Below are 26,558 nucleotides of genomic sequence, written 5' to 3'. Positions count from 1 at the left end.
TGACTGCACATATTATTATACATTACACTAGTTAAAAAGGGTTGAAATTTAGGCTAAATAGTGAAGAATGCTGGTATGCATCAGTGAAAGATTGTCAAGTATAAATTTAGCATAGGCAATCAAATGATTTTTTAATTACAAAGAAATCTAAGTTATTATCACACTTGCAAACACATTTGTCTTAAGTATGACCATAAGAATCTGACAAGTTATTAAATTTGGCTGAAGAAAATGCTAGTACAGTGATCTGTGTTTTAATTATTAAAATCAGAAGCACAGATCAATGGATATTGTGAGCAAAATAAAATCACATATATATGAAAAACAGTGAAATATCAATCATAATTAGGCTAGCCTCCATGATGCAGAAAAAAAAAAAATCTGAAAACAGAACTACAGATGACACATATAGCTTATAGGATCAAGTACTCCTCAAAAAGGATAATACTAAAGAAACTAAAAAATATAATTATACCAAAGTACATATTGAGAAAGTCTTATATCACAGTGCCACTGTTTCTATTATGTATTCTTAGGCTTGAAATTACTATTTAAATGAGCTGGCCAGCTCTAGATATACCCTTATGTAATCATAAAACGGGGACATACCTACCAGGACACTGAGGAGGACACGTCATAGAAAAGGGAACAAGATGGAATAAAAATAACTCTATGACTGCTGGAAGGACATTTTTAATCTACAACAACTACTCTTCTAGAGAAGAAAGCAGTCTTTCCATCCAATCCTGCCTCTCCATCACAGGATAACTGCAAGAGAGTGAATATAGGGGATACCGTGCCAAGGGTGAGTAGGAAAGACTGGATCCTGGACTGAAAACAGTCTGATGCTTCGTTTTCAGAAATGAAAGAAAAGGCCAGTTCTAGAACAAAGGGCTGATAGTATTCAGGGAAGAGAGGCTGGCCTCAGTCTCTCTGGTGAGTGTGGTAATGATTACCCTGGTGGAAAACGAGGAAAATGTAGGGTCTATGATATGCTGAGATAAAAAATGACAAATTTGAAGCAATGCACCTCACATAATCCAATCTTGTTATATACTGTGGGTAGTAAAAAGTGATTGTGGCACATCACTAACTTAGAGTTACTTATATTAATGTATGTACCTAGAGTCCATTAAAAAAGCCCTTCTGACTAGTTTTTCTTCTATTTTTTCTGAAAATTCTGAAAACCACACATTATTATTTAGTGTTCTTTTCAGAGTATGTCTGTTCTGAATCAATATACTTAGCAGCATAAATTTGCACTTTGAGAAAAATTTTCATCCAAGATTTGTAACATCTCTACCAATAATAGAATAATAATGTTATGTGTACACTAGATGATTTTTACAGAATGGAATCGCATTCCCTTCCCATGTACAGAAATAAATTTGAATTACATATTGCTATGAATTCTAATATCTGTGTAAGCTAGTAAGCTCTGGTACAGAGAGAAATAATCACAGTCTTAGAATCACAGAATCCTACACATCAAAGAATGTAAAAGCTTTCTTTTTTCCACAGTAGCTGTTTTTTCACTCTTCAAAGTCCCTCAAATAGAGACAGTACATCCTTTAAGAGACTAATGCCTTCTATTGCCATCTAAAAGCCGATCGAAGCAATTAAAGATGTCATGTCACATTCTTGAAATGGTCTTATTAGTGTGCTAGAGTGTCAGTTTATCTCCTTTCCATTCACTACTTTTTAGGTATTATTGCTTGAAATAACAGAGATTACTATATTCAAATCAAAACCTATATTGCCAGTTCGATCAGGTATTTCAACAAAATAAACATCAACAAAGACAAAATCTCAAATCCTTCAAAGTAAAAATACATATTCTTATTTTACCTCAAGAAAATTACCATGTTGAAAAACAATACTGATAATAATATTCTTTGATACTAACATTATCTGACTAATATTCTTCAAATTTGTTTTTAAAGAAAAGTGGTAGCAATCCATTTTAATTCCTTCTTTATCAAAGTATAGTTATCAAATACAAATTGCATATACGAGGGTACTTCAAAAAGTTCACGGACAGATCATATTATCTTTTAATTCCATTTCTCCACAAACCTTTTGAAGTACAGTGGGCAATGTGATGTTTTATATTTGTGTACACTGTGAAACTATTAAATCAAGCTAATTAACATATCCATTACCTCACATACTTTCAAATATTTCTAGCTAGGTAGCTCTTCAGCTAAAAATCTCTACAGAGCAAGCTATTCATGCCTTCTCTTTAGGGCTGAATTATATCCTCCCAAATTCATACGTTAAAGTTCTAACCCCTTGTTAAAATGTGACTGTATTTGGAGATGGGGTCTTTAAAGGAGTAATTAATTTAAAATGAGGTGATTGGGGAGGACTTTACTCCAATATGACTGTTATCCGTACAAAAAGAGGAAAGGAGGACACACACAGGCATGGAGGAAAGAACATGTGAGAGAGAAGATGGCCAAGGAGAGCCAAGGAGAGAGGCCCAGAAGAAACCAACCTTGATCTTGGACTTCTAGTCTCCAGAAATGTGAGGAAATAAATTTCTGTTGTTTTACCCTATGCAGTCTGTGGTATTTTGTTATGGCTGCCCTAATAACAACTAATATACCTTTCTGCAATGCCCACATATAAATTTCTGATATGAATACCCAAGGTTGAAATAATAGTTCCTGACATAATATAAAATTTTAAAAATATATAATATTATATACCATGCACGTACATCATTCTTGGATGACAAGTATTTTACAAAACTATAAAAGCATAAAATATAATACTAGCCTTCTAAGAATTCATAATCTAAATACAGAAAGAAAATAACACATATGAAGTAAATACTACCAGGCAATGTAGAACTAAGCACTCATGAGTGCCATAAATTATAACCACGACAGAAGTTATGAATGGCGAGTTCTGGGAACACTGGCTACTAGGCTGAAGTGAAGAGGAACATCTATATCAACAGAGACATATATTTGTCTCCTGAAGGAATATACAAGAATATCACAGGTTTTAGATTTTTAACTTTAGAAAATTATATATAAGAGTAGTTTGTTTTTTTTAAAAAAGATTTCCAAACACTATTAACCTATATAAAGATAAGAACAAATGTTTTTGAGTGATTATTGTACTGGATACTGCTCACAATTTTATATAATGTATATTAAATATGAATATAAATATGTTTCCTAGATCTCCCATAACAAAAGATCACAAACTGGGTGGCCTGAAGCAATGGAAATGTATTGACTCATAGTTCTACAGGGCAGAAGTCTGAAATTATGGTGTCACCAGGGCAATGTTCCCTGGGAGACTCTGTGTAGAATCTTTCCCTGCCTATTTTTAGCTTCTGGTCATGGCCTGAAATCTTCGGTGTTCCTTGGCTTGCAACTGCATAACTCCAGTCTATGCTTCCATCTTCACATGACATCTTCTTTGATGTGTTCACACCGTCTTCTTAAAAGAACACCAGTCATATTGGATTAAGGACCCAGTCTACTGCAGCATGACCTCATCTAAACTAATAACACCTGCAATGATCCTATTTCCAAATAAGTTTTCATTCTTTATTTTTTTATTTTGGGGGGAGTATGTGATCTACTTTTCTTTACTGTACTTAAAATTTTTTTGTACTGATTATGCATATTTATTGGGTACAAAGCTGACCATCACTACCTGTGCCCAAGATGTGATGGTCAGATCAATACTGCCAGCATGCCTATTACAACAAACTGCAATTATTCCCAGTGTCCCCAACCCAACCTCTCCCGGCCTCCCTCACCCTCTCCTCTTCCACCCTCAGCAACCCTACGTATGTTCTCTCCTTCTGCAAGTCCAATGCACCACTGTGGTCCTTCTTTACTTCCTTCTTTCTCTCTTAGCTCTATAAGAGTGAAGACATGTGGCATTTACCCCTCTGTGCCTGGCTTATTTCACTTAATGTAACATTCTTCAAGCTCATCCAGTTGCTGCAAATGGCAGAATTTCATTGTTTTTTTTTTTTTTATGGCTGAGTAGTATTCTATAGTGTATACATACCACATTTTCCTTATCCAGTCATGGACATTTAGGTTGGTTCCATATCTTGGCTATTGAAAATAGAGCTGTGATGAACATGGGAGTGCAGGTATCCCTTCAACATGATAATTTCCACTTCTTTGGGTGAATACCTAGAAGTAGGATTGCTGGATAACATTGTAGACCTTTCCGTAGTTGAGAAAACTCCATATTGTTTTCTATAATGGTTGTACTAATTTACAGTCCCACCAACAGTGCAGGAATGTTCCCTTCTCTCCACACCCTTGCCAGCATTTGTTATTCTCAATCTTTTTGATTATAGCTGGTCTAACTAGGATGAGAGGATATCTCAATAAGGTTTTAACTTGCATTTCCCTGATGACTAGTGATGTTGAGCATTTTTTTAAGTCCATGTTGGCTATTTGTATGTCTTCCTTTGAAAAATGTCTGTTCATCTCCTTTGCCCATTTTTTAATTGGGTTATCATTATATTTTTTACCATATAGTTATTTGAATTCCTTGTATATTCTAGATATTAATCCCTTGTCAGATGTATACTACCATGGTATCTGCACTACCATGTTTATTTTAGTATTATTCACAATAGCCAAGATATGGAATCAACCTAAGTGTCTATGAATGGATGAATGGATAAAGAAAATGTGCTATATATTCAGTCATAAAAAAGAAGGAAATCCTGCCATTTGCAACAACATGGAGTACATTATATTAAGTGAAATATGCCAAGCACAGAAAGCCAAATACACATGATCTTACTCATATGAAGAATCTAAAAGTTGATCTTTTAGAACTAGAGAGTAGAATGTTGATTAGCAGGGGTTAGAGTAGTTGCGTATGTGTATGTGGGGGAGATGTTGGTCAAAGTATACAAAATTCAGGTTAGACAGAAAGAACATCTTTTGTTTTTTGATAATAGCCATCCTAACAGATGTAGGGTAATATCTCATTGTTGTAGCAATTGGCATTTTCCTCATGACTCATGATTTTGAACAGCTTTTCATAGACTTATGTGCCACTGAGAAAAAAAAAAGTCCTGACTTTGTCGTGAGTAGTGAGAGTCAGCACAGTACAGTATATTGGCCAAGTGCACAATTTATGGAGTCAAAATGCCTGGCTTTCTGCACTGGTTCTGATACTTCTATTCTGTTTGACATCCTCCTCTTGCCCCACAGTCTTCTCATCTGTAAAGGGAGGAGGCATAACAGAGCCCGTCTAATAAGATGGTTGTGAGGACTAAGGATGCTAATTCCTTCTTTGTAAAGCTGAGAAGATTGTGGACACACTGTAAGTACTATGCTGGCTACAATTATTACATTACTACACGGTCAGCTAATTCCCCTTGAGATTTTATGAGGCGGGTCTTAGTGTCCTACTTTACCAAAGAGGAGTTTATAGTAAGTCAGGAAGGCCCAGTGACAAATCTCACATCACACAGGAAGTAAAAGAGACAGCATGAAGCCCAGCCATGTGACTCTGGAGCTTGCACTCTTTCTGCTTGCTGTGCAGCCTCGATGGTGTGGCAGCACTGTTCTGTCTCAGGGGACAGTGAGAAATAAGTCAAATTAACCTGTTAAAGGTTGTGTTAGAAGAAGATTTTCCTCACCACCATAACCTGCTTTGAAAGTACTCATATAGTCTATAGCTATTTAGTAAAGAATATTTTAAAATAAATAAAGTGTTCACAATATTAAAAAATTCAAAACAATTATTGTTTTTTTTAAAAAGTACATTTATATCTTGTGCTTTGCAATTTTATAAATAACATGGCTTTTGCCATAGCCAAATGATTTTTATTTTATACCTTTGAGTAATTTTTGATAAAAAAAGGCAGCACAAACATATTCTATGAGAAAAACGGAAAATCATATTTGTATGTTTGCTTCAAATGGGTAACTCTCTAATGCTGGTTATTTATGCACTTAAATCCTGACCTGGAATGACAGTTCATAGATTAAACACGAAGCTTCTAATTTCTAGAATTTCCTTCCTGAAAATACTTTCATGAAATCATTTCACATTTTACACTAGAGTAAGCCACTGACGCTCACTGGTTTTCTCCCAGCCGTTCTTATTGTCTCTGTAAAGCTAGGAATCACGTGCAGAATAAGAATGTTTTTCTAGTCCTTACACATTGCCACTGTGTAAGTGACTTTCTTTCCTCTCTTTGAACAAAGAAAAGAGTACATCTGCATTTGAACTTAACAACAGAGTACAGAAATAAAAAGGAAGTCCAGAAAGCAATGAATGTATGAACATTCCCCAAATACAATTATATAGTTTTGAATTGTCTTCAAATAGAGCTAATGTTTAAAATAAATGACTGCATGATAGAGGGGGAAAAATGCATTTGAATCAAACAGAACTGTGTTGAAATCCTAGCTATGGTGGCCCTAAGGAATTTTTATATCTATCTGGATTTTTCATTTTCTCACTGTAAAATAAAGGAAAGGTTATTTTGAGGAATATATTAAACATATGATTAAGATAACTACTAAATTGTCTAGCACAGAGTACTCATTCAACAAATGTTCCTTCTGTGGCAAATTTAATAGGAACAGGTAAAAATTTCTGTTGTATTTCTCCATAAAAAAACCCCAAAAAACAAAAAAACCAATTTGACCACCAAACTCTTGTAGATAATCTATTTGTATCTTTTGTTGTTTCCTTCTGCTTCCTTCAGAGCAAAATGTTAAAACTTGGGGGTGGGGTGGTGGGTGAGGGTAAAATACATGTAAATTACCTGAAGGTGAAAGTTTTGCTCATGTTTATTGTACACAAGGTGTTAGAGAGGTAAAGTTGAAAGGCAGCTGTGACACGTGCCTTAACTCTTTGTTTAGTAGATAAAATGTTTTGTTTAAAATTGCTGATGGGAAATTTAGTGTATATTTTAAGAGGCTGATACCTAAAGTCCCATCCCCACCCCTTGCCCCAACCCCTCAAGTCTCCCATAGAGCAACAAAAGAATTTTTGAAAGCTTACTGTGTGCCAGCCACACTATTTACAAGAAAGTTTGGGAATATAAGAATCTTCTAACATTTTAAGACTGGCAATTCAACTGACTTGGCAGCAAACACGTGTAACAAACTAAAAATAAAGATGTATACTTGTCCATATATGTTTTTTATACAAAAGTATAATGTAGACTTTGGGAAAATATGTCTTTTTTTTTTTTTTTCTCTAAAAGCATTTTAAAAGTCTCATTTATTTCAGCTCTCATTTAAAGTACTGGTCCAAAATGCATTGGGGTTTTATTCAACAAAGGAATAAAGATCAAAACTGCAGCTTACAATATCAAGTTTTTAAAGATGTCAAATCTCAACAGCACTAAACCAGTTCTTCATTGTTCCTTATGTTATTCTTATTTTGTAAGTACTCAAACAGCCTGTGCAATTCTTCCCTGCTTCTTTTCTGCAATGATTTCCTTTTCAATGATTTAAGCAGTCTATTCTCAAAAGCAATGCTCAGAAATCCAATTACCATTCCAACACCACGCTTTTGTGAGCCTGGAGCATTAAACCATAGAATATGCTCCTCCTTGCCCCTTCCCACACCTCTCACTCAGGCACTATGCATTTCCCTATCAAAAGGGGTTTGAGTTTTGTTTTGTTTTGCTTGGCTTTGGTTGGATAAGAAAAAGTGGCCATAAATTACCTTAAAACAAATGAAATGAAGAAACCAAAACTATAAACTTTCATGTAAAAATAAATCCAAGAATATGTATAAAAGAAGAAATATTGAACATGCAATTCCCCCCTAAAAATGGTGTTTGCCTATTTTCCTTAAAGGTGGTTTATAAATTATACATCGTAATGTTTTAATAGTTACAACTAACACTTTATTTCACGTTGAATATTGAGTTTGATAAATTAGGAGATTTTGAGGAGAGGACACCATGGTAATTACATTGTAAAAGGTAACTTCTCAATTTATGAATGTGTTAGTTTATTCATCTGCAGAATATATTGCACGTGTGTGTCTGTGTGCAGCTGAACATGTGTGTGGGAGCAAATAAAAATAAAGGATAGAATGATAGAGATATTATAGAAAGATTTCTAATTTAATTTCTGGAAGCAATGGGGAAAGACATTGACAAAGGGTCAAGCTAAGAAGAGAAGTCTTTAATTGGATTGAGGCTGACTAAATCTACTTACAACAAGAACTCTGTATTTAAGATTTTGTGTAACAATGAGCCATTTCTGACCAGCCCTACTCTAAAAAAGACAAAGGAAGGTAAATTATCTAAATCTTACATCTGAATTGAAACCAATTTTTCATAGCCTATGTTAGGATGAAGCCAAGAGACATAGGAAACTCCTTGGAGGTGATGGAAGTTTTAATACAGAATCGAAAGCCCTCATGATCAATGACTATCTGGCCACCTTGATTATCTTTTTAGTATATTATTAGCTTTAGGAAAGAAAAATCAGTTTCAAGATACAAATAATCTATAATTAATTAATGAAGAACTTATATATTCTATAGAGCTCTTCATTTTAAAATAGCTTCGATATAAACTTAAAATATATTGAACCACTGTGTGTGTGTGTGTGTGTGCAAGTGTGTGTGTGTGTGTGTGTGTGCACGTGTGTGTGTGTGTTATCCAGATCAATAAAACCTTGTTTGGAGAAAAAACTCCCGCTGACAATTTTTATTTTACACATGAGGAATCTGAGACATACAGATTTGAAGACAGACCCATTGATTTAGCAATAACGGTTTAATGCCTCCTCTATCTAGGCAGAGTAGCAGGCACAGGGGATTAAAACAGAGACCAATACAATTGCTTACTTTAAAGAGTAAAAGCAGGAAGTCAAAGCAGGAAATTTAAGCAGGAAAGAAAGAGTGGTGAGAAGGGGAAAGACGGATAATTACAAGGCAATGTGAAAACTACAAGAATTATGAAGAAGTAAGAGTGGCAGATGAGTGAGTGCTTAACCTGGCTAGGTGACTCGGTGAAAGCTTTTCAGACAACAACAGGAGAACAGAAGATATTCTAAGCAAAACGAACAATACAGTGTACTGAAAGGCAAAGAGAAGAGAGAAAACCTGGGAAGATAAGTAATACATATGGCTGAAGCACAGGGTAAGGGACAGTGGTAAAAAAAAGATAAAGAATGGACTATGACAAGGCTTTTACTTGGAAATATTTAAATATGTTTGGATATCATTCTATAGGTCACTGTTTTCTCAAAATGTGATTTTTTGGAGTAGTAGCAATAAAGAAACACAGAATGCTTAATTGAAATGCAGATTAATGGGGCAAGCTCGCAATCTAAATCTGTAGGATGCAGTCCAGAAATCTCCCTTTCATGAAATTCCTCAGATGACTTAAGTTTAAATTTGAGAACCACTCCAATATAAAGAATGACAGAAACATGCCATTAACAGGTTTGCTTTACACAGAGAAGGATCTGGAGGCAGTGTGGAAAATGGACTAGAGGGCTGAGGTGAGAACTGAGAATCTAGTTGAGAAATCATTGCAACAGCTGAGGCAAATGACTGTACATTCCATCATGCCAAAGTGCCTTTTCACATTCGGTCTTCTCCCATGTACACACCTGCTAGTTTTCCTTTTGAATATCTGGCATGAAACTGCCCCTTTGGTTTTTGTCTTAGAAAATGGGCCTTTAAAATTAGTAAACTCATATATGTGTACCACAGTTCCTTTATGCACTCATCCATCCATGGACATTTATGTTGTTTCCACCTATTGGCTGTTATGAATAATGACACAATAAACAGAGGAGTGCAGGTATCTTTAGAATCTGGCTATTTCATTCCCTTTGAGTATATTCATGGAAGAGGGATTGCTGGCTCATATGGTTAGTTCTGTATTTAATTTCTTTAGAAACTTCCATATTAGTTTCCATAATGGCTGTAACAGTTCACATCTCCACCGACAGTGTACAAGAGTTCCCTTTTCTGCACACCCACTCCATATTTGTCATTTTGACTTTTTGATAATAGCCATCCTAATGGTGTGAGGTGTCATCTCATAGTGATTTTAATTTGTATTTTGCTGGTGATTAATAATGTTTAGCACCTCTTCATATACCTGTTGGCCATTTTTATATCTTCTTTGAAAAATGTCTATTCAAGTATTTGCCCATTTTTTTCTAACAGGGTTATTTGTTTTTTCACTATTGATTTGTCCCTAAAAAAGATATTGCCATTTGCCACAATATAGCCTGGAGAACATCATGCTAAACGAAATAAGCCAGAGACAGAAAGAAAAATATTGCATAGTATCACTTATATGTGAAATTTTTTAAAAAGTCAATTATACAGACAGAGAACAAAGGAGTGGTTATGAGGAGTGGGGGTGGGAAAGGAAATGAGGAGATGTAGATTAGAGGATACAAAGTAGCAGATATGTGGATAAACAAGTCTAGAGATTTAATGTATGACACCATAAGGACTACAGGTGATGACTTTGTACTGTATATGGGATTCATGATAAATGAGTAAATTTCAGCTGCTCTTTCCACAAGAACAAAAAATAATTGGTAACTGTGTGAAATGATGGATAGGCTAATTCTCTTCACTATAGCAATCATTTTATTATCTAAATGTACTTCATAATATCATGTTATATTCCTTAAATACACACAATAAGTAAGTTACTAAAATAAGTTAATAAATAATAAAATTTATTTTAAAATATAAACATAAAATTAGTAAAATCATCCTGGATCTCAGTTCAAGGGGATATCTGAGAGATTTTCAGCCACAGGTGACATAAGGGTGACATAACATAAGGTGACATAGCATAACTGTTATCCTGAATTTTTCTGTACTTTGGATTATATATACTATTTATTTCCCAGTTCCAATGCCCCCAAGAGATGTTGTACAGATGTTAGAATGGTAGCAACCAAACCCAGATTTAATTGTCATGCTGAACTTTCAGAAGGAGAGAAATAGTTACTAGAGGTGGGACAGGGGGAGGTTGAGGGGGCTAGGGAGTAATTGAGTAATGGACACAAATAATTACAATATGTAGTGATGAATATGATAATAATATTGATTTGATCATCACATCGTGTACACAAATACTGATAGTTAACTATCTCATAAATATGTACAGCCAATTATGTTTTAATTCAAAAAATAAATTAGAAAAATAGAAAGTCCAAATCATAATACTCAGTATTTTGCAGATGGAAGAAAAATGCTGGGAAAATCCTCTTGTAGAACATGGACTATTTTCTTTTGATGATGGCACTGCTTTTGATTTGGGTTGAAACTAAATTGAAGGAGTTGACAGTATTATAAAAGCAAACGGAGACAACTAGTCCTAATGTCTTTTCCTTTTATGGTGTGCTTTCATAGGTGGAATAAGTTTGCCATATTCTTCATTGCTGTGACCATAATCATCTCTTTTTATTTTTCTCACTAAAATGTGCAATGACTATCTTCAGATATCAGGTTGGGAATGGGGTATGGGATCCTTTTATGCTGGATTCCCTCCTAAGGTTATCTCAGGGAAGAGAAGACAGGCAAGACAAGGACATACATCAGAAGTACACTTTATATTCATATTGCTCCTTTCTCCAATTCTCTCTTTTCTTCCCAATTCCAGAGAACCCTAGCACTTTTCAACCGGGAAAGTATTAAAATCCTAGCAAGTATTTTAAAAATTCTATTCAGTGTCTCAGGACATCAGCTGAATTTTGTCTTTTCTATTCTGCTCCTTTTTTTTTTTTTTTTTTTTTTTCAGTAAAAGCACCTTCTTGAAGACATAAGGTCTCCCTCCTCCCCCTCCTCCACACACCCAAGTCACTCAACGTGGAATGATCAAGCAGTTTAAACAAAATCTGGGAACATAAATATTCACAAGTAACTGATACGCAAGTAACTGCTGACCTCTTCATATCCTGATTGGAGTCCACAAGTAGTCATGCTTGACAAGATCTGTGGTGTCTCATACAGACATTCTCATACAGTGGAATCAGAATGGTTAGGCTTGAATTCTGACTTTGATATTTACTTATTACAGGACCTTGGGCACATTATTTAACCTCTCTATATATCTGCTTTTCTATCTGTAAAATGGAGGTAATAGAAAAGCCTTTCTCATAGACTTCTTAGGGCAATAAAATAATACAATTCATATAAAACACACAGCACAGTGCCTGGCACATGTTAGACACTCAGTAAATGTTAGCTAGTGTTAAAATGTCTAATGACAATTTAACCTGTTTGATGTCTGGTACTGCCAGTATCTGACTAGAATTAGTTTAGTAGAAGGATGAAAAATAGGATGAAAAATTCTGAAGAAAGACCCTAATTGAATAATTGAATAGCTGTGCTCTTTTCCCCCTCCTTTTTTAAGTTAAAACATCAATGATAGTATAAATACAGAGATTATTTTTATTGACTATCTTATCTCCTCTTTGCCTTTACATCAGTAACTCCCTACACCCCCCCCCCCCCCAAAAAAAAGAGAAATGAATCATTGTGTTGCTAGAATGTAGTTTAGGGTCTATAAACTCCAAACTCAGTACTTAACTAGAACTTTTATTCACTGGGACCTTGAACATAGTCTTCACACTTTACCTATAATGCCATTAATATTTTTAAATCCAGTTGATTGTCTGTCTTCCTCCAGAAACTGACCTCTTGTTTCACATGTTCTCCTTACCTCCCTCACAGTGCTGACATTTTTCAGTTTTTTGCATCTTATCACCTGGCACTTCATTTCAATATTAAGTAGGCCTCCTAAGTAAACATGTCTTAATGTCTTCTTCACAATTTCCAACACTTTTTTTGTGCCAAGTACAACTTAGTTCTCTTATTAATACATAATTTCCTCTGCAACTGTCTCTTGAAGAGATTTTGCTTTCTTCCCAACTCTGCATGTAGGAATGCTGGGGTGCAAAGAAGATATTGGGAGCATCCATTCCTGTTTCCCAGTGTATCAGTTCTGCCTCCCTTCCCTGCGGCTACTGCCCTCCAGCTGTGTTACGCTGTATTCATTCTTGTGTTCCTCTTGTATATTCATGGAGGACTTTGCTTTGTGGCTTATAGTGTTCCTATTCACCATAATTTATGCCATCACTAAGGCACCTTAGTGTCCCTTGACCCCTTTGATGTCAATGTCCGTCAACTCTGTTCTGCTTTAGCAGACTCACTGTCTGTCATCACTTCTGGCTTCACCTCCTTGCTTCCTTTATTCTGTCTGGAGCTCACTGTCTTTCCACCCCTTTCAACTCCTTTCCCCCATTCTGCACCTGTACCATCATCCATAAACTGACTTAATCTAATAACTTACTTTTCTAGTACTATCCTGAGAAGCTTATTAGAACTGCTACTGCAAATTTGTGATGTTAACTTTTACATATTCTTAAACAGCTTCTTGTCCAATGTTGCAAAACCAATTTGAAACTTTTCTCTCTAGATAATTATTAAACTTGATATCCTATTCTGACTCCACTGGAAGGCTGTCACTCAAAAGGTTCACTGGAAACTTGACCAACACAACAATGGGATGAAATTGCAGCATCAATAGTTAGGAAGCGAGATTTGCATGTGTGCGCTGGGCGGCAGGGTGGTAGCTTGGCAAGTGCAATCAGCTATTGACAGAACTTGAAGTGACAGTGTTTATTGTGACCTATCTTTCCTTTCTTCCTCCTTTCTTCATTCCTTCCTTCCTTTGCTCCCACTTACGAGTGAGGACATGCAGTATTTCTCTTTCTGTGCCTGGCTTATTTCATATAACACAATTTTCTCCAAGTTCATCCATGTTGCTGTGAATGGCAGAATTTCATTTTTTGTTTTAATGGCACAGTAGTATTCCATTGTGTATATATACCACATTTTCTTTATCCAGTCATCAATCAATGGACATTTAGGTTGGTTCCATATCTTGCGGATTGCTTTGTATCTGTAGGTCACTTTGGATACTATGGGCATTTTCACGATTGTACACATTATGGGGTACAGAGTTAACTATCAAATAGCCAAAGCAATCCTGGTGGGGGGGGAATTGGAGGCATTACACTACCTGACTTCAAAGCATACTATAAAACTATAGTAACCAAAACATTATGGTACTGGTATAAAGACAGACACATGAACCAATGGAACAGAATAGAGAACCCAGAAATCAACCCAAGTACTTACAGCCAACTATTCTTCAACAAAGGCATCAAGAACATACATTGAGTAAATGGTGCTGGAAAAACTGGACATCCATGTGAAGAAGAATAAAACTAGACCCATACCTCTTGCCATATACGAAAATCAACTCAAAATGGATTGAAGACTTAAGTTAAGACCTGAAACTATAAAACTATAAAACTCCTAGAAGCAAACATAGGGGAAGCACTTCAGGATGTAGGACTGGGCAAAGACTTTATGAATCACACACCCAAAGCACAAGCAACAAAAGAAAAAAATAAACAAATGGGATTATAACAAGCCCATTTGGACTTTCTAACCTCTACCCTTCAAGGAGGGTCTTGCCTTGTCCAATTGGCCTCTTGGGTTTTGGGGCATGAATAATCAGGAAGAAAAGACTCTTTTGATATTTTTGAATACTTAATAAAGGAAACCAGTCTCCAATAGTACTTTTAAAAATATTTTTTTCTTATTATAGCTATTCTCATGCCCTCTCAGAACACCTCCTCAAATTCATTGTTTCCCCTTTTTTGTTCTATTCCTGCCTATTTTACTATTGTACATTCATTGCCTAGCATTGGGCCATGCATCATGTAGACATTCAATAAATATTGGCTTTGTTGCACTTTGTAAGTAAAAAGAAAAGGAAGGAAGGGAGGAAAGAAGTAAAAATGTCGGTTAGTTATTTGATAGCTTATATATAGCAAGAAATTATGCAAAATGGTAAGAAAGAAGGCTGCACTTTCCTAGGTTATGCATTCACCAGTACTCTTTTCTTTGTAATTTGGTCTAATATTTGAGTAAACAGTATTGGATTTCATTCTAGATAGGCTTACCATAAAATTTATAATCCAAACCAGACCATACTTGAAAGCAAAACTGTCACTATTAATAATCAAACCTGGAACAGTACTGAGACAGTCACAATAGTGGGACTGTCATAACAAAGCAAATTTGGAAATGGTCATCTTAATTTTGGTGGCTTTCAGCAAACCAAACTTTTACAAAAGTGATATATTACCTATACAGAGGCAGGAGTAACACATGAAAAATGTTTCAAATACTTGTGATAATCTCCTTTTCTGCTTTCCCTTTCTTTCTTTCGGATCCTTGAAAACACCAAACCTTCGCTTTTACTTTTCTCTGTTCATATGGGAGTCATTTTTCAGCTTCTTTGCTTATTTAATCTCTCCTAAATGCAACCTTCTCTGGCAAGCCTCACCTGCCCCTGGACTTTCATCCACTCCCACTCCTGCTACAGACTAGGTTAGCTCCCTTGGTTACTGTATTTATCACACATGGAATCCTACATTTATCTGCATGATATTTAATGTCTATCTTGCCCAGTAGATCTTAGGTGTAACGAGGACCAGTACAGGGTACAATTTTGCTTATCTCTGTATTTCCAGCTCCTAGAATTGCATCTGGTACAGAATAAATGCTCAATAAATATTGACTGAATAAAAAATTAGTGCCTCTGAGGCACAGAGAAGTTTAATAATAATTTTGTCAGAAATGCAGAATGGCTGGTGAATCCAGAAAAGGAAAAAGGTTATCAGGTTTCTGGGTTAACTAAAAATGTGTCTACAAATAGAATACTTCCATTCTTTTGAAAACAGAGACAAGATACTATAGTGAAGGGAGTATCAACTGGCCCAATTCTAATTCCAATTCTGCTAGTAAGAAACCATATGAATCCTTATATCATTTCAGGAAGACTAAATGCATGAATTAGATGTTTTCAGTCTTGACAGTCCATTACAATCACCTGTGGTTTAGAAATCATAGATGCCCAAGACCTACCCTAAACCTTGTATTTCAGTGCTGCCAAAGGTAGAGGTCTGGTGTTGTGTCTCAAGAACTTCAAATGATTGCCTCACATATCCAGGAGTGAGAAACTACTGACAAAAGCAGAACATTTACCCCTCTTGGTCCATGCTTTCTGGGTTGTATAAATGGGTTGCAGTAGAACCTCTAAGGTGTCTTTCAGAGCAACATTTTCATGATTTTGAGAAAAAATAAGGTATAAACACAAGCAAGCCATGAAAAAATGCAAACAGAAAAATGAACAGAAACAATTTCTTTTCAGATATTAGAAAACTTCACTTGCAGCTGTAAAATGGCTTACAGCAATTTCTTTTAAAATATTAATATTTTAATTATATAATAAATGCTGATAGTTTAATCTTAAATATATCTGCACATAAACTATTGTTCAAAATCATTTATCTTAGAAGCAATAAAATCACAGTGGAAGGCACAAAACATAGGAATAATAAATGATCTAACTATGTTACGCACCAATCAATTAAAACATTTGGTCTACCTCTTTATTTCCCTTCACCTGCCATTAAAGAAACCAAAGATATTTAGTCAATTGAAACACAGATGCAAGTAAACTTTTTGAGCCACAGTCACATATGGTAAAAGAGGCTATTTTTAGCATAGTTTTTCTCAGGAAATTCATATTAGTGCAACATGGATAAAATAGAAGAATGACCATCAGGAAGGGACCAAAAGTTAATAAAAATAGCAAAAATTTACAAATGTTTTAAAATATTATCAACTTGAGAGATGAGAAAATAATAAATCTCATGGTGGACCAAATAGGAGGAAGATTTTGAGACTATTTTTCTTTTGAACCCACTAGAAGTTATGTTAAGCATGCACTTTTATTGCTCCATGTTTAGATTCCTCTATTTTAACAAAATGGGTTTGAGGTTACATTAAAACAAACAAACAAACAAAACTAGCAAATGGTAATGAGATTTTCAACAATAGAAAACTCCTCTGTCATATATGTCATACAAGGAAAAAAATAAGATTTAAAATAATAAAATATGGCAGCCAGCAAAATCTATGCTATAGACTTAATGATGAAGAAAAGGAAAAGGATTTGGTTCATGACTTTAAATAGGAAACAAGAAACTGATCTTGGTTACACTAAGAACTTCTTATAACAGCCCTCATTTTATATGCAAATCATTTGTAAGATGAAGATTATCTACTAATTCATATAAAACCTTATGCACATCTCCTTTACTTCAAGTGAAGCATAAGGTAGAAGTTATAACAACCTGCACTTTTATTCATGTTTTAATTGAAGATCAACTGTGTTTAACAACTTTAAATATAAGGCTTTCTACAAAACATATGTTCTAAAAAATCATTAAAAAACAAGGTAAGGTTATATGATTTTCATATGCAAAACGTACAATGAAAGATGTTAGAATGTCTAATAAAATTAAACTGCTCATCCAAAACTATATCTAAATATATAGAATTTGGATATCAATATAGCTGTGTCTGATAAGAAGAGGAAAGTTTTTTTTTCTACATCAGTAAACATATAGTGTCCACTCAGAATAACATCTACTTTTCTCTAATTAAGCAAAAAGTTTTTAAATAAATGTATGTAATGATTATTTATAATTATTTTAAATTAATGAAATTATTGTACAAAATATAAAGAAAACAGAAAATGTTAAATTTTTTAAAAGTACCTACATTTTTTAAATTCCCAGAAGTTGATCTCAGTGATCTTAATATCACCAGTTGTGAGAGCTCTAAATAATGTTGACAAAGCATTTTGAAGAACCAGAAATTTTTCATTTCAATTATGTATATAATTATATATTTAGTATTTATATTATTAGTTATATATAAAATTATATTATAAAATAGTGAAAAAGGAAAAACACATTTCTTTAGCAAAATTTTTATTATTTTTTTGCTGCTTCTCTATTTTCTTTTCACTTCCTCCTTTTCTTTCTTTTGAGTAAACTTGCTGTCTATCCTCCAAAGACCATAGGGCTTTGCTTTCAGAACCCTTGGTAAGTTCACCAATTACTGAGTGCACCTTGGAATTTCAGGTCAAATGTTCTTACTTTGAGCTATGTGGGGAAAAAGGATAATTTAGTCAGGCTCCCTGGACATTTCTTTGTAAACAAGTTGTGTGGGTGGAGTTGGTGTGCACGTGGACCCATGTATCTTTATAGTTATTGCTATTGTGTGTTCTTGAGTTTGTGAAGCAGGCTGGCCCACAGAGCTTGGTCTAAGAATAGAGCATGTTTACTCTGCTGGCAGCTGCTCAGTTTCAGTTTCTCTTTGGACTTTGCCAGTAGCAGTTGAGTTTTGGAGTTTCTGAGTTTCTCTTTGTACTGCTTGGCTCCTAGTGTTGTGTGTGCTGAATAAAGACTATTACTACTGCAAACAAAGCTCCAAGGACCTTTTTGCCAGTTATCTAGCTCATAGACCTGCATTTGAAGGGTTTGTGAATGGGCTTGCAGGGTCTGTGAGAACCAGACCCCAGCCCTAGCTCTACAAACTATAAATGCCCCTACTTGAGCTGAATTTCTTGTGCCATTAACTGTTACAGGAGTGTAGTTACCTGGGCCCTTAATGACAAAGCTTTTCCTGCATATCTAAATCTATTTTTTCTCTAAGGAGTCAAGAAGATATCTACCTAATTGCTTTTAGCATAAAAGTTATTTCAGAAAGACTGCAGATTAGTTTTATCATTAATATAAAGGCTGAAATTCAAAGAAAAGAAATCTATAATTAGGAGATTATTAAAGGAGTAAAAATGAGACCTCAGTTCCCAACTCCTAATATCATTTTACAATGTGAATGCCTTTGGGATTCACAATTCACTTGTGATATAAATGAAACACACAGTAAAATCTCCCTAGACCAAAAATATCCCACTTCCCTTACTAAAGGACAATCTAGGATCTATGAGAGAAAAAGAATCTAAGAGAACTTTCTGGTAAGGAGCACAGATTACAATTTTGCTTCTATTATATTCATAAAATAAATCATTATCACTATCAGAAAAACTAAAAATAAAATTTTAGTGACGCCCCATACATCCTTAAAATCTCAAGCTTGACTGATTTTCCAGATTTGATCAATTCCCCTCAGACCACACAACACTCCTTCACAGCTCTTTATATGATTTTATATACATTTAACTGTACATTTATTTGCATCTTTGTATTTATTTGATTAACATTTGTTCTTTTCTAGACAATAAGAAATACATTTTAATTGCCAATGTACTCTAAAACCAAACATATTGATTAGCACTTAATAGGGTTTTAATATATATTTGCTTAAACAATGAATGCAGAATACTGTAAAAACTAATAATAGCTAACATTTTTTAGTGATTAGCATATGCCAGGCACTTCTAAGCATTCTACATATGTAGAGCCTTTCTCCTCTTTGCTATACTGAAGATAGATTCTATTATAACCTACCAATGAGGAAACAGATGCATGTTTAAATGTCTGGACAATTGTCATACAGCTTTTAATTAACAAAGGTAGGATTTGAGCTCAGGTAGTCTGGATCCTACCCCTTTGCTTCTAATCGCTAATTTATTTAGTAATTTTGGGATATTGGAAGACATATGGCCATTTTCAACAGTTGGAAAAATATCTTCTTTTCAAAGGCAAGCAGTTTCACTGAAATAGAAGTATTTAAACAAATAATCCGTGGTTGAACTTTGCCCACTATAAATAGTGAAAAAGAGAAATACTAGTCATTAGTATGTGCCTCACATTGTGCCAACTGCTTTACTATAAATGATTATCTCAATTGATCCTCATGATGGTGACATGCTGAGGCAGACAGACCCTTGGTAGAAAACCTTTAAACTGAGCTGCTTATTCTAAGAACAAAACCAGAAAAAAACGGTAAACAGAGTTCAGTGTTCCCCATATTGATGGGTTCGAGATCACTCCATCCCGCACTCCTTGGAAGGAGAGGGGATAGAAGCAGTGTGTTGAAACAGAGAATAATGAAATTTTGGAAAAGCCACTGAAAAGACTACAAAATTGAGTCACTAAAAAAAGAAAATCAAAAAAGAGGGTGAAGCATCGGCTGAGAGCTAAGCTGACTCTGAAGTTTCATGGATAGTGAACCTCACCTGCAAGATTTTTTCATTTTTGCTAATAATGTTCTGTAGTGCAGGCATGACAGTGGAGAATTCAGACTTTATAGCAAATATTCTTAATGATAATATCGTGAAATAATCAAGTGTTAATATTTTATTTGCTCATTCTGAGAACAAGATATGTATTTTTTTAAACTCTGTTCTGATTATTACCAAATTCCTATGCATATTGTATATATCGTATTTTTAAGTAGATTTTGAAAAAATGCATTATCATATTTTCTAAATCTAGAATAAGATCATTTATTGATCTTGGATGCTTTTGAAAAAAGAAACATCTTCCACTTTCAGAAGAAAAAGCCATAACTTACTAAGACTAGATTTATCCTAGTGCTTATTTCCTTTCTCATTTTGTATGTACTCATATATCATAAGCTGGGAATTGAGGCAAAAAATGAACTCCTACTTCATTCTTATCAATAGAATGCTCAAAAAATAGAATGTCACTATACCAGGTTAAATGGTATCATTCTACTCTGGAATTTGACCTTAACAATAAATAAAAAAAACTACATATTGTAAACAATGATGTCTTGTTATTTGAACTGGTTTATTGTGTATAAGTTTATATTTGATAAAAAGAATCCAAAAATGACAGGAAAAAGAAAAGAGGGATCTATTTTTTAAAAAAAGAAATCAGAACAATGATGAGAACCTACATTTATTGTGGGTCTAATGTATAACAGAAACACTTTTTTAAGTGTTTTATATTAATTAAATCATTTACTTATAAAATGATGAAGTCATAAATCCTATTTGACAGATGATAACACTGATGAAGAGAGTGGTTAGAAAACTTGTTCCCGTTTCATAAGCTAGAGAGTGTTAGCAGCAGGATTTGAACACATGCAGTCTGACTCTAGAGTGCAGATTCTTTACATCACTTAAGACTTTCCTTTTACATTATTGTGAGCAAAAGAGAAAGCTTAAATACACATAAATTGGGAGTAATTAAGTCATCTGAGAGCATGTTTCATGTTTAACAATTAAAAACCTATATCTGGCATATAGTAGGCACTCAAAGAATAATGCAGGAATTCCAAGTGAAAATATTTACCTCTAAAAATACCAAAGAAGATATGTTTCTGCTCATTATGTTTACCAGAGACCATATTAATGGAAGACTTGGAGATTCGGTGCCCTGGCCATGTTTTGGTTCAGTTTCATTCTTGGCCACATAATGACATACATTTGTTTTACAACATCATAGAGTCAGTAAAATAAAAAAGTGATATCCTGCACTAAAACATGAAATATTAAGAAAAAAATTAAAAAAAACTTCATGGAACATGTACTTAATTCTTACTAGCTTTAGAAAAAATGAATTTGTGTTTTAAAAGAATTAGCACAGATATCTCTTGCTAATTAAGATTTAATTATTTGGAACCTTAGCTGAGGTTTATATTGTTTTAGAAGATAAAAATCTTGGTCCAATACAACAGCAGTGAATGCTGGGAAAAGTGTCACATCAATCATTCCTCATTAAAAAATGCCGTCAGGGCTGACCCCGTGGCTCACTCGGGAGAGTACAGTGCTGGGAGCGCCGAGGCCGCGGGTTTGGATCCTATATAGGGATGGCCGGTGCACTCACTGGCTGAGCGCCATGTGGGTGACACCAAGCCAAGGGTTGCGATTCCCTTACCGGTCACAAAAAAAAAAAAAAGAAAAGAAAAGAAAAGAAAAAAAAAAATGCCATTAACTTGAATGACAATCACTAATATACAGAATAAATTATATATTTTCATCAGGCCTCAGATTTCTTGATCCATAAAATAAGATTATTTAAAATGAGCTATGATAGCTCTCCTCTTCTAAAATCATAATCCAAAATATTAAAATAAGGTGGCCCACTGGAGTGATTAGTTGTCCCAATTTTCCTTGGGCTGTCCCATTTTTCAGCTGTTATCCTTGAGTATTTATTAAGAACATCCCTTTTCCCATCAACAATGTCTAGTTTGGATAATAAAATGTACACATTGTGAAGAATCAGAGATATATTAGTGTTAATGCTCACCTATCTATCTTATAGTACACAGTACAATATTGAAATAACTTTGTATATATAATGGATAAAATGATATATATTGTACATGAGTAACTGGGAACTCAATAAAAACACAGCAGTCTACTTTGATAGCAATTTAAAATACAGTTGGCCTTCCATATCCACGGGTTCTGCATTTGTGGATTCAACCAACCACGGAATGAATATATTCAGGGGGAAAAAAAGGACGATTGCATCTGTATTGAACATGCCCAGATGCCCAGACTTTTTTCCATCATTATTCTCTAAACAATAGAGTACAACAAGTACTTACAAAGCTTTTAAATTGTATTAGGTATTATAAGTAATCTAGAGGTGATTTAAAGTATACAGAAGGATGTGTATAGGTTATATGAAAATACTACCCAATTTTATATAAAGGACTTCGGCATCTGTGGATTTGGGTATCCATAGGGATCGTGGAACCAATCCCCCATGGACACCAAGGGACAACTGTGATTTCAAATGTTAAAGTATTTGATATTAAAGTTAGTTTATACAATATTATGCATGATCAAGGGATGGGTGAACATGGTTTCCAATCCTGGTCATGTACCCCATTAGGGAAGTCACGCCTACATTTTTCCCCATCATATAATCAAGAGATAATTATCTCACTACTTTTTTGCATGTGAGGATGACTACACTTAATTATACCTCCAAGCTAAGCATTCAAGGGTGATAGTATTCTAAACATTAATTTAAAAGGTTACCGCATAACCTCTAGTTTTTTTTTTTTTTCTTTACACAGTAATCCCATATGTAAGATTGCCAAATTTAGCAAATAAAAAAACAGGACACCCTGTTAAATTTAAATTTCAGGTAAACACCAAATGATTTTTACATGCAAATATGCCTCACATATAACATTGTTGTCCCATATTTTATTTGGCAACCTATGTATATGGCTTTCTTATTCCTAGATTTTTTGAGTGATGACTACTAGTGCTTTGAAAAGTACACAGAAGTTAGAAGCATGTCCCTGTCTTGGTCCTGCCACATACTGGCTTTGTGCCCTTAGGTAATGTGTATAACCTCACTAAGCCTCTGAATTTGCATCTATAAAGTGATTATATTGATCTCTAACACATAAAGCTGTTGTGAGGATTAAAGGAGATGATGTGAGCACTTGGTCTATGCAAGCTATGATTATATTACTGTTCTGAAGAAAGATGCTACAAAATGTTTTTGTTATTTTGCTATTATGAGTTTTTAAAATTTATTTTTTAATTGAAACATAATTGATTATACATATTTATGGGGTACAGAGTTGCCTATCAGTATTTGTATACAATACGTGATGATTGAATCAGTATCATTAACATGTTCATCTTTACAAATCATAACTACTCATTGCTAATTTTAACACACTGATAGCAAGTCACCAAAATCCATGTTTTCCTTTTTTTTCTTGGTACATAACTGGACTGCATTTCCCAGGTTCTCCTGAAATATGGCTAAATTCCAGACATGAAATGCCAGAGGAAGTATTACGTACCCTTTCCTTGCTAGTCCCATTAAATTCTGAGTCCTTCTATGAGCTTTTTTCCATTTTTATTGACTAGAATGAAGAATTCCTTCACTCCCACCAGGTCAAACTGGGAAACCCTGGACTGTCAAATCAGATTCACAAAAATCACAGATCTTATCCAACATCAAACTTTACTAATAATTTCCAATATCAGTCCTCATTAGGCAAGGCAAAGCAGGGAAAAGTCTAGGACCACATTAGGATTGACTCTTGCCCAGATTTAACATGAGATTTCTAAGAGATGTATACAGACACGAGTTATACAAAAGAGCTTTTTGTTCATGAAACATCTCCCTTTTGGTCTATAAATTGTTATGTAGTTTTTATGATATTTTCTGGTGAGACACAGTACAAAAATTCATCGAATCACATGCAGACAGACCAGGAATATTCCACAGATAATAAAGTCTCCTGTTGGCAAATAGCATTTACCTGCTGCTCACCTCTTTCTTTCAAGATGCCAGAAAGAGCTTCAACCTACCTGGGTCCTGAATGACTATATGGAGGAGAGCTGCCATGTACACCTATTCATATAACCCCATGCTGTTATAGGAAGAGGAAAGAAACTACTGTGCTATTACATACATTTGGGGCCTATTAGTACAGCAGCTGGCCCTGCCTGAATGATATAGTTTTTATAATATCATTATAGGTATAATTAAAATGATAACCACATTAAAAACTTTCTTTTTAAATAAGGTAATGTTTCATAGCATTCTTATTCTTGGATTACTAGGCTAATGATTACAAAATGCTTTGAGAGGTCATAGTGGTTAGGAATGTCCTCTAGCAACAGTTCTGAATTTATATTCTCATCCTGCCACTTGCCTTGGACAATTTATTTACCATTACCAAACCTCAACTTCCTCATCTATATAATGATAATTATAGTACTACTTAATTAATAGGGTTGCTGTGAGAATTAAGATGAGATGATGTTGAGCCTGGTTCACAGTAAGCAATCAATAATTATAGCTAATATTATTATTGTTATTATCCCAGTGAAAGATGTGTCAACATGTTTTCTTAACAGCACCAGTTTTGCAAATTAAATGAATTTTAGAAGCTTATCATTGATACTTTTATTTTCCAGTAAAAGCTGATTCTATATTCAGAGAATTTTTTTCCCCCAGCCCTTATGTCTAATGACAGAACCACATCCTTAAACATTATACAGCAGCACAGAGAAGTTTATTACATCAAGATATATGTAAAAGTGCATGGGGTCCTGAACCTGCTCAGAAGTAAGCCAAGATAGTTTCATTATCACTGCAAATTGTTTATCCTAACATTGTTTGTCAATCTGAATAATTGTTGAATCTGGCTGATAGGTACATGGGGATTCCTTCAATCATTATCTTTACTTTTGCATATTTGAAATTAACCATAAATAAGAAGTTTTTTTAAAAAATCACTACTTTTGCATTCTTTTGAAACTCTGGAACTATTAGCCATAATGAGGAAAAGCAGCAAGTTGTATAGTGATGTGGTCTTCGTACCACCAGCTATGTTCAAAAGCAAGACAAGAAACCACTAGAGGGATTTACCACTAAAAATGTATAAGCAGATGTATAAATTTACTTTGGAGACCAGGTTGTAAAAACAATCTGATATATCTAACTGAAAGAACAATATTAAGTTTATAATAACTAATAAGTATTGAGTCCTTTTCATTTGCCAAGCATTCTTTTGCGTGCCATTCATGCAGTACCTGATTTCACTCTTGCACTAAACCCATGCTGTATTATCATTATCATTCACATTCCATAGATAAGGAAATGGCAGGTTGGAGACATTCCATCCTACCATTATATGCAATACTCATACAATGGAATATTACATGTTTGACCATAAATATAAATGAAGTATTGATATATGCTACAGCATGGATGATATGCTAAGTGAAAGAAGCCAGTCACAAAAAGATCACATATCGTGTGATTACACTTATATAAAATGTCCAGAATAGGCAACTGTATAAAGACAAATCATAGATTAGTGGTTGCCTAGGGCAGAGAGAGATGGGGGTACTGGAAGTAGATAGGTAAGAGTTGCACAATTTCTTTTTGGGGTTGTGAACATGTCTTAAATTTGATTATGGTTATAAACATACAACACTTTGAAATACTAAAAAACGTTGAATTGTACATTTTAAATGGCTAATTTGTGTATGTGAATTATATCTCAATAAAGCTGTTAAATAAAGAAGAATGTGTTGGAGGACACTTAAAAGAGCGAAAACAGAGAATGAAAGAAAGTTTGAAATGTGCCATAACATCACGTAAGGAGGAAAAATAACCAAGATTGTTGTCTAAGAGGATACTTCTCCATTATCTATCCATCGATCTACAGATATATACAAATTCATATATGTGTGTGTGTGCGTGTGTGTGTATAGAGAGAGAGAGAGAATACAAGCGAAAATACCAGCAATGTTCATGTGTTACTTATACAAGTTTTCTTTTCTGTTTCCAGATGTTTCATGGTCTATTAAAATTATTCTGCCCATGTCTGCACAGACACGCCTTTGAAGATTATATTTGAGAACTAGAAGCTTTGACAGTGTAATCACCCATCATCTGCTTTCAATGCCAAAAGGGACAAATTCCAGCAAACACCGAATGCATGAGGTTCTTTAATGCTTCTCGAAAACACTGGTATTTTATTCATTTTAACAGGCCTTAGACTTTCAGGCCTATGGTAGTCAAAATGTTTCCTGATTACATAAACCTAATTTAAGTATTCAGTTTTGATGTTCCTGGGTAAGAGGTTGTATGCATATGTTTGTGTAAATGGTTTATTTTAAATGGTGATATTATATCAAAAGAAAATGCCCAGAAGTGCCACCTCTTATTTTTCACTTA

General features: G+C 34.4%; 1 protein-coding gene and 1 long non-coding RNA gene across 10 annotated transcripts in view; one reads left to right on the top strand and one right to left on the bottom strand.

The window, feature by feature from the left end:
* Positions 1-26,558, bottom strand: part of RALYL (RALY RNA binding protein like) — a 711,785-nt gene that overhangs the window by 461,136 nt on the left and 224,091 nt on the right. The window lies entirely within an intron of this gene.
* On the top strand, positions 716-26,316 carry LOC134363600 (uncharacterized). The gene is made up of 3 exons (XR_010021760.1): positions 716-805; positions 5,211-5,322; positions 26,170-26,316. It is a non-coding gene; the product is annotated as an uncharacterized LOC134363600 (long non-coding RNA).

Source organism: Cynocephalus volans, chromosome 15 (assembly GCF_027409185.1).
Source record: "Cynocephalus volans isolate mCynVol1 chromosome 15, mCynVol1.pri, whole genome shotgun sequence".
Taxonomy (NCBI): domain Eukaryota; kingdom Metazoa; phylum Chordata; class Mammalia; order Dermoptera; family Cynocephalidae; genus Cynocephalus; species Cynocephalus volans.
This window is presented reverse-complemented; position numbering and strand designations above follow the sequence as displayed.